Raw genomic sequence first — 8,053 nt, forward strand, 5'->3', positions numbered from 1 at the left:
TCGAAGAACTGTCGTACAAGCCCTTGTGATGTCCCGCATCGACTATGGCAATGTGCTCTATCTAGGAGCAGATAAAGCCACAATCAATAAACTCCAGGTTGTACAGAAATCAGCTGCTCGCCTGCTGCGCAATGTTCCACGTAGAACGTCCGCAATGCAAGCTCTGCGTGACCTTCACTGGTTAAAAATTTCTGATCGTGTAGTCTTCAAAACTTTGTGCTTCCTATTTAAGATTCGTCAGGGTTTTGCTCCCATCTACCTGCACAATCTTGCCCAGCCATATCAGCCTGGCCGCTCTCTTAGGTCATCCAACAATGGCAATCTTGTGATTCCTAGAATCCGACTGGCAAAAATGGGAGGCCGTTCATTCGCATATCTAGGACCTAAGATGTGGAATGCTCTCCCGTTGGCGCTAAAAACAGAAACTAGTCTTCTTGCTTTCCGCAAAAAATTGAAGACTCTTCTGTTCTAAGTTCTTCGGTTCTGTTTTTCTTTTCTTTCAGCAATTGCTTGTTTTCTTCTTCAGTCTGTCCCTGGCGACGGGAAACCCATTGCGGGTAGCTGTGCGCAATACAAGTTCAATAAATAAATAAATAAATAAATTGTTTGTATTTCCAAGTTTGGGAATGGCCATTACGACATATATTCTTGTTTCAGGTGATCAGCACAAGCAGACTTGAGATGAACAGCCTATGATCTGGCACTGTGTGCAGTTGTGCAGGAGGTGACTTCCTCGACGATGGATGCGATAGTTGCCACGTTGGCCTCCGGTCTTGTTGGACTGATGGTGTAATCGCAAAGAAAAAGGAGGTCGTATGGTTAAACATGGACAATTATATGTTGGACTTGATAGTGATTGGTGCAGACTGTTGGAGGGGGTTGTCCTTCCGGGGTCATGCCAGTTTAAAGTTTTATTGGCTGCTGTATTTGTCAGTAAAGTGAAGAGAAGCATAATCTTCGCCTCCGTGTCCTTAATAGAATTGAAAATTCTTTGTCGCGTCTGCTAGACAATTTTTCATTGGGGTTTCTCTCCTTCCATGGGCAATATTCGATTCTAATCAGGCTACAATTAAGGGCACTTTGGTTAGTATATAAGGTACGAACCTCCGAAAACACGGCATATCGTCAGAGCCGCGTTGAGGGGATGACAGTCCATCGAAGCATGCTGTAACGGTGAGTTTTGATGCAGGGAACCTACCCTATTTTCTCCACGAGGAACAACTACAAATCCTCACTCTAGTTTCCTATGTCCTCTAGGTAGCCGCATTGAGCCAGAAGACTACCCCCAATACCACGCAGGGCTCATGAGGCCATCCTGCCTTATTAAATAAGTAAGCACTGAACAAACCAATCTCTTTCCTAAAAACACATCAACTTAGGAGAAGCTTATGACTTACCATTTGTAAATGTGTGTGTACTAGTCTACATGTGTGTCCTTGTCTTTTTTCTCACAGAGTTCCTGACCACACTGGTCACAGATTGCCCTTTTTTCTGAACAGACATTTTCTGATGATAATCTTTATCCTAATGTGATGTCTTGATTTATTATGCATTTTATCTTCACAGGTCTTGTTCTATTATCGCCAACTGGGCGCAACAGACTACTGGATCAAAAACATAATTAGGAACATTACACCTAATGTTTTGCAGATTTTTTAAATTAACACTTTAACATCTACAACGCATGTGAGTAAGGTGAGGAGGTTTGTGCACTCCCTCGTCCTGAAGAAGGAGTTTCCACACTCCGAAACATGTCATGTCGACGCACTTTCTGAGGTTGATGTACATTAAAATACAGTAACAACCTCACCCTGCACCCCTTTTTAACAATACCAGCCGAGGGCTTAATACATTTTATTTTTACCCTACGAGGCAGGTATTTTTTAACTTTCACCTCTCACCACTTCACTACTCACACAATAAACCCCCCCCCACTCACCAACACATAGTTCACTTCAAGTGCTCCTACGTAGTCGTAAGTCGCAGCACACCCGCATCCCGTAAAGGGGTGCGAAGACCCCGATGATGAAGCATGACACCAAGGGGCCTGTTGGTGTGTGAGGGGTATTCTACACAACACTGTGTGCTCCCCACCACTGTAGGACCACTACCACCACTAGAGTGGATTCTACTTTGTTTGTGGGAAGGAATAAAGCATGGGAAAGAAAAATTAAGGGCGGGAGCATAGAACAATTAAATCAAAGAAGATGACTTCACATTAGTATGGTGTGATGACCTCTCTCCATCCCATTGACCAATCAAATGAAGGGAATACACAAATATAGAAACATTGGGGGGTGGTACATACCCTGAAAATATTATAACTAAGGTAGGCTTAGTCAGTTAGATTGTCCGACTTGTCACAGACCTGTCACTGACCCAACATTGCTAAAGGAGAGCGTGGATGCCACGGTGCTCAGAGGGCTGGTTGAGCACTCTGAAAGAAGAATCAGGAAATTGCTGAAGGAGAAGAATCTGTCTATCTAGAAGTGGAAAGAGAGTAGCACCAGAGAGGGGTGTAACACTGGTGTTGCACTTAACAGAGGTTCCTGATTAGTCAGGAGCCCTTTCTTTCCAGCCCTTGGCCAGGGGTTGGTCCTCGCATCATTCTAGGTAAATATAAATCTGTGTGGTATGTCCTTGTACCGTTAGCTTTTCTCACCCTTTCCATGTACCAATGTCTAGAAATTTTACTAAGGCTTTAAAGATTTTTGCTTTGGTCATTATTTTTCTTCTTGAGAAGTTGATGATTGACATGTATTGGCATTTGACTCACAAAATATTGCATAGATAAAGTTTTTAAAACTTTACCGAGTCCGTGGTCATTCAAAGAAATAAGAGTAAATGTTATTTTATGCCTATTATGCTAACAACCTTATTTATCGACCAAAGGAAATTAAGTATTAAGGTTTGGTAAGAAAAAGGTGTACAGGTAAATTACAATTCAAGCCAGATAAAGCCCTGAACTTCAGAGCAGGATTGCCAGCTTATTGTATGAATGGTTGTGGGCCCAAGTGAGTATGGTGTATTAGAAATAACCCAAGCTGGTAATCTCGCGCCATCACTACTGGTATGCCAAGCTACCAATGGTTGAGCAAGGATTCATTTATTGAAACTTGACTGGACCTTATTTGTAATTGTGGTGTTGTTACTAGCTGTAGATACCTACCTGCACCTACTAATAAACCACCTTCCAGAAATATCCCTTCAGAATACAGCAGAACTGTAGAAGGTCAACCAAAGGTAATTTCCTAAAGAAGCCCCCTGTGCATTGAGGTTCCTCCCACTGTAATTCCATCAAATTTGAACAGTCCAATGATGTAAGCACATGTTTGTACCTAATTCCTGTTTTCAAATCTATTAATTTCAAACAGGCAGTGATCATAAAGTACATTGTTCAATTTTGTAGGAAGAGGCAAAGGCTGCACTATTGATTTGTTCTTGTTTTTAGGGATTTGGCATGTTACCTCGTCCCTTATGGGGTATGCTCAATTACCCACAGTGACCATAACCCTGTCATAGTAAGTTTTCAAACCTCTTCTTATAATGATACACTTGGTAAGATCATGCCCTCATTCACTATCAACCAAATAAGGGGGTTCATCAACATTCAGGTTTAATACATCCACACAAATTGTTTAATACCATGGTGGTGGAGGCTTCTGATGAGGTCACTAGTTGTCTATTCACAGAGGAGGATACACCCAAAATGTGGGATTGTTTAATGAAGATCTGTGAAATTATATTTTGTAGGCTCATATCAAATAAACCCCTCAAAGAAGAAACCGAGCATTCATGGTTTAGTCCTAAATGCACCCAAGCACTCAAAGCCCTAAAACAGGCCACTAACAAAATGCCACGCGATATTACTGACACAAGGGAAGCAAGAAACATATATAAGCTAGCCCTGCAACAAAGGAAACAATACATCAGAACGAAGCTAGGGAGAAGTTAAACAAAGCAGCCAATTTTTAGATAGCAGACTCTTTGGGATGTAGTTAACCAAATCTTTTTTGGTAAGCCAAGCTTCTAGCATTGAGTGCCACATCCCCAAAGCTGACTGGATTGGCCACTATCCGTCTATTATTAATCCAGATAATAAAGATGGTGGGGGCTCTAATGAAAATATGCCTGACCGCTACCCCATTAATGAGGAGTGGCTAATTGATCTCGTAGATTTAGCTGCAGTCAAAAAATCCATTATGAGTGCTGCAAGTGGAAAACCCCTTGGTCCAGACAGGATTCCAATTGACCTTTTTAAATGTAATGTGGAATTCTGGGCTCTCCTTGTCCTGAGTCACCTCAAAGTATAAGTCCTGACCTCAAAATAAAAGTCAAAGGGAGCTATAAAACTTATAAAGAGTGAATTACACTAGAAATGTCTCTTGATATGCCTGCAGTTACAATACATATGCAGATTTCTACATCCTCTGGTATGGAGCCTTACTTTAATTGGATAGCAAATCCAGAGCATAGATTTTATCTCAATAGGGTGAGATTAAACACAGTTCACTTGTTTGTGTCTTTCCCACTAGTAGGTTCCTGGTTCTCTTCCCTCCCCTGTTGCCCTTGTGACTCTGAAACTGCCCTATCCGCTGCGCAAGGTTATGTTCTTTTGTACTTACATGAGTCTTTTAGATTGAGTTTTTTGTGCCCATGTCTACTGCATAGGCACAATGATTCTTAGAAAGAGGGTTTGATCTATTTGCAAAGTTTACAATCACTTGTTATTTGCACTGCTGTTCTTAGTATCATTGCTACTTTCAAATTGAGAAGAACGTATGCACTTTAATGAGAAATTATTTTCACAATGGTTTTATTGTTATTTATATTTTTAAACATGTAAATGTTTTTATTCTGTGCTTTTATGATCAAATCATAACCGAATAAAGATCATTGTGACTTGGACTATTGACTTTAAAAACAGGCAGCAATCCGGAAGTACATAGTTCATATTTGCGTTCATCCAAAGGATGTTTTTATTGTAATTAATTGTGATGAATTTTTTATACTGATGTAATAATTTATAAAAAGAAAAACATTTGCTTTTGATGTAAATCCGTGTAAATTTGATTTTCTCTCTTCCATGATAATAATTGGAATTAAATTCAGCTAAATACTGCAACATAATTGCTTGTCTAGCAGCTCACTACACACTTTCACGCTCCGAATAAGAACTTTTAAATTCTGAGTGGCCAGAAAATAAGGGAAGAGCTTGAAATCCTGGGTACAACAGTTACCATCAAGACTGATATGCCTATAAATAGAATCAGTGAAATTAGGTGAAGGTATTTTGGGGCCCCCTTTTTTAGAGCCCTGGGACGGCCGGATTTTTGATCTCTTATCTGATTACTATAGATCTAAATCCCCACTTAGGTCGACTGAACCTTTGTTGCCTGTCATAGAGTAAAAAGCAATCCACTACCAGGTTAATCAATCCAATAATTTGCACAACTCTGAAGAACCACTTACCACGAATAAGTTTTAAAGTTTTATTATAAAGCCAAAGATAACTGGAGATACAAACATCTCAATATAAGGTTCAAAAGATATACTGGCACCAAAACAAACATGAATTCTCTGAACGATCTTAAGCGACAGAAAAATATCACCAGGACTAATTCAAAGATCAGCAGGTTTGCAAGAATAGACACAAGTTGTAACTTGAGCGTCATTTAAAAAGGGAGAAAAATTCAGATTAGACTGTCCCTACACTAGACTAAGTGACATCCCTACTTAGCAGAATCTTAACCCAAAAAGGTGTCAGCCGTGGTGACTTCCAAAGAAGTGCACTCACTTTCCCTTAGTCTCTGTTGTAAATCTGTGCATCGCAGTCATACCCTCTCTGCCTACCCATCCGCTCTCTAAGGTTCCTCAGGCCATCTGCTCTAACTCCACCCCAGGGTGCTGTCCCTAATACAAAATCACAATTACAGTTGAAACGCCCCTCAGAGACGCCCCTCACGTACACCTCTCACGTGGTGTCGGTTCTGGCTTTTTCCATACTGATACTCCTCTGGGCTTCTTGTTAGCGTTGACCTTGCTTCTCAGGCTCTTCTCGGCATGCCGGTACCCCCCAGGAAATTCCTGAAGCCTCCTCCAGGCCTGTGCCTGTCTCCCAGAACAGAGCTCTATTCATCACTCTCTTGATTGGAACCCCCTCACACCTGCAAACAGACACCCATGAAGTGGGCCCCAAATTCCGGCCTCCAACTTATCTCTCAAGTCGTAAAAACTTCGAACATGTTCTGCAATTTATGCTTAACAAGACTCGATTTTAACTAGCACATGCAGATCAAAGAAACAACTTTATCTTTCCAGGCCTACTAAATTACATGAAACGGCCTGTGCATTCTATGAACCCTTGTTTCTCAGCCTAAAACAGTATTCTAGCTCATTACACTCTGACTATATGAAACACTTCTATAAAACAAAATTTCAATCTATGATCAATAATAATTTGAATAATAGTAATCCTTCTTATGTGAAAATGTAAAGGCACGTTTTCGTTCTTCATACATTGCCATGAGGCCTGCACATTTCTACGTTTGGCAGCATTACATTCTCTTCTGCAACAACCACATAACATGGAATCTAATAGCATTCTAACATTTCTAACATTACTACATTAGTTTCTCACACTTTATATATGCATGCTATATTAATAAAACACTCATAAGTATATTCACTCTATATATATTCGACACTCTTATATTCTTTAACTAAATTTGTGCATCTTGTTTGTAAATATGGTGCACTTATACATTCTACTCAAATTGCGCTCTCTCAGTTCCCCCCTTTGATGACCTTTAGAGGTCATCACCATCACAACACCATCCCTGAAGGAATGATTTGAATCAAACAGAACTCGTTGCAATGCTCCCTCGCTTTATCATTTCTAGAGCTCTCAGACTCCTGTATTGGTTATCCTGCATCGCAGCTAATCTCTGCTCCTGCTCTCTCATGGATCTTTGCAACCTATTTGACCTATACCATTGGTACAGCCTCACTAATCCCCACAGTGTGATTACACAAATCACTATTATGATGATAGGTTTCAGTATGTACCAAATGAAGCTTTTCCCTAGATTGGCGAACCAACCTCCAACTTTACCCATTCCGTGACCCACTTTCTCCCACACATTCACTTTTGACAGATCCTCAATTTCTTGATGGATTTCAGTAATGTTCTGTATATATTTCTCAAGAGGTTTTGAATTGTCTGGAAGGTAAGTGCAACATTCCTGGACCTTCAAAGCCTTACAGACTCCGCCCTCTTTGGCTAACAGAACGTCTAGAGCAAGTCGGTTCTGGAGAACCATTGCCCTTATCGATTGCATCTCTCCCTCCACCAGCATTAATGATCTAGCAGTACTGGCGGATAATCTATCTACCACTGTTGCCAATCTCCTGATCTTGACATCATTCAGTATTAACCCTAGAAGAGGGAACATAGCACCAAATACGTCTCCAACTACTTCAGCATCGCCTACATCTCTTCTCCCTCTGGCTTGAGTCTTTCCCTCTATGATTTCTAGATCCTTAGCGTGATATATTTTGGGGAAGACAATTGCTAAATAACATGATCCGTACCAATTATCCGGCAGTTTCATGTATGCATTTCTTCCACAGACAAAATATACATTCGGGATCACCTGCATTCCCTTCAAGAAATCTTTTGTGTAGTATTCTAATTGGAAGGCATGTTCACAACTTACTTCTCCCACGAACACATTTTCATATTAGGTTTTACCCCTGTATATACACAGTTTCCCTCTTTGCACCCGATCTAAAGCTATTGGACCATTACTACCCTTCCTTTTGTGTGACTTTTCCTCCTCGGTCCAATCTGTTTTCCATTAGCCTGAAGCCTTTAGAATCTTCTGCCTCCTGTAACGGTCATCCACCTGCCCTATAAACTTTTTCTCAATTTCTGATACCTTGCAGGTCAGATTGTTTCTTCGGGCATATGAAGTATCTAAAGTATTCCAAGGAATGAAAAATTTCCTTAATCGATCCTCACTCTTATAATAGTCCCATTTATTCATATGCT

This window comes from Lissotriton vulgaris, chromosome 9 (assembly GCF_964263255.1).
Source record: "Lissotriton vulgaris chromosome 9, aLisVul1.2, whole genome shotgun sequence".
Classification (NCBI taxonomy): Eukaryota; Metazoa; Chordata; class Amphibia; order Caudata; family Salamandridae; genus Lissotriton; species Lissotriton vulgaris.